The following is a 2323-nucleotide window of genomic DNA, read 5'->3' as shown; positions in this document are numbered from 1 at the left end:
AGCATAGGTAAAATTTGTTGAGGTAAATTTTCTATGACTGGACGTCTTTCCTGTTCTAACCCTCACCTATTTCCATGCAAGGTAATATTTCTCAACGGCAAGATAGTCTTTTATTCTTTTACCTGTTTCAGTCATTTGGTTGGGGGCCATGCTCGAGCACCGCCTTAAGGACTTATTTCTTAAATCTAGTATTCATTCTATCAGCCTCTTTTACCGAACAGCGAACGTTACGGGGACGTAAACACACCTTCAGCACGACATCTACGTTGAAAATTTTTTTTCACGGTCACCAATAACCTGATACCAACAAACTCGTGTGACAAGGAAGGTGGTACGCTATAATCAAAGATCACCTGGAACTTCCATATTCTTGTCATAAAAGATTATTGTTCGACATCACCCTATGTGATTGATTTGTGACGAAGATGGGAAATAATATCAAATCAGCATCATCATGGATCGACTGATTTGAATTAAAGATAGAAAACAATTTTTTTTTTTTTTGCTATAATACTGTTCAATGATTTCGAAATTCAAATCACTTTTGTCCTATTCTTAGAAACACACTTAACTCATTTACCTATTCAAAGCATTAATTACCGACAGGTATTTCTGTATCTGTCTTGATATTTAAAGGTTTTAGCGCGATATAAATCTCGATTTCTACAAATTTTAGGACAAGCAATACGATCAGATTAGATTTAGAATTTAACCGGTACATATTTACCCAAATGATATAAAATTGTCGAATATGTTCATAAACAACGATCTTCTTTACAAAACGGGACGACATTGAAACTACGTGCTGGAATTCCCTAACGTCGGCAAAACTTCTAAACCTTTGTTTTAATGTTTATAAGATATACTATAAAACGGTAATTAGTCTTCGTAATCACAGGTTCCCTAATTGGTTCATAAAATATTATTTACACTATACGCTTGAAATCACTGAATGTTTACAAAAACACTAAGGTAGGCTGTTCTATGTCCATAAAATATACCATAAGACGGTAATTAACTCAGTTTAATTAAGCTTAGCAGTCACTTCGGCAAAATGATTTATTTGCAAATTGGGTAAACGTAACTTGTCGCTCCTGTCTGGTTCCTTCTGCCTTATTTACGTACATGTTCGATTCTTCTAACTATATTTAATCGACTCCCAAAACATAAAATGCAACGTCTATACCGGTAGAGTCTCATTCATTCACTTAACAAAGATCAGGAAAAAGCTCACCATGAATGAGGATCTTGTAACTGTTTCTTTTTTAGTTGCTGATTCGTAGCTTTGGTCTCGTATAAAATGTGCAAAGTTCTTTGTTGATTAATTATTATATTGATGATGGTTTGCGCGATGAATATTGTACAAGGAGTGATGAGTGATATATTTACAACGATGTTCTGAACATGAAACATACCAGGAGTGCGTACGATCGTTTCTGATAAATTCATTAATGATTGATGTAATTGGCGGGCTTTATAATTGTCATGTATGTATGTATTCCGTTAGTTACCCTTAATAGAAAAAAAAAATGGGTGTGATTATATGTAAACGGTGGTGCCATGCTGGGCACCACCGTTTACTTTGCTACACTTTCACTAAAGGTCCGCTGATATGTTACATTTAGTGGATGAGGGAATTTGATTTTGCTGCCCTCATCTGTGTCTCTTGAGTAGAGGTAGGTTCATCCCTAACTCTTGACAGAAGGAAATAGAGTTTTGTTTTGAAAAAATCCTACATTCACACCATGCAAGTCTGTCGGGCTTTGTGGAAGGATATTGAAGAGTTGTAGACCTTCGAAGGCGAAGCTAAACAGTATCTCGTCCTACATCCTGATGGCAATGTTGCAGCATCCTGTCTTACCGTTTGTGTAGGTGTCAATGACAAAGTTTGGAAAAAGTTTTTCTAGGATTTTCCAGATGTATATCGGTTGGTTGGTTGGCACTCAGTCGGTTACGACGTCGAGGGTCCCAGTTGATCCGATCAACGGAACAGCCTGCTCGTGAAATTAACGTGCAAGTGGCTGAGCACTCCACAGACACGTGTACCCTTAACATAGTTCTCGGGGAGATTCAGTGTGACACAGAGTGACAAGACTGGCCCTTTCAAATACAGGTACAACAGAAACAGGATGAAAAAGCGAGAGAAAGTTGGGGTGAAAGAGTATAGCAGGGTTCGCCACCATCCCCTGCCGGAGCCATGTGGAACTTTAGGTGTTTTCGCTCAATAAACACTCACAACGCCTGGTCTAGGAATCGAAACCGCGAGTCCGCTGCTCTAACCACTGGGCCATTGCGCCTCCACAATCCGAGGTATAGGGCTTTC

Source organism: Octopus bimaculoides, chromosome 25 (assembly GCF_001194135.2).
Source record: "Octopus bimaculoides isolate UCB-OBI-ISO-001 chromosome 25, ASM119413v2, whole genome shotgun sequence".
Lineage (NCBI taxonomy): Eukaryota > Metazoa > Mollusca > Cephalopoda > Octopoda > Octopodidae > Octopus > Octopus bimaculoides.
Note: the sequence above shows the minus strand (reverse complement) of the source record.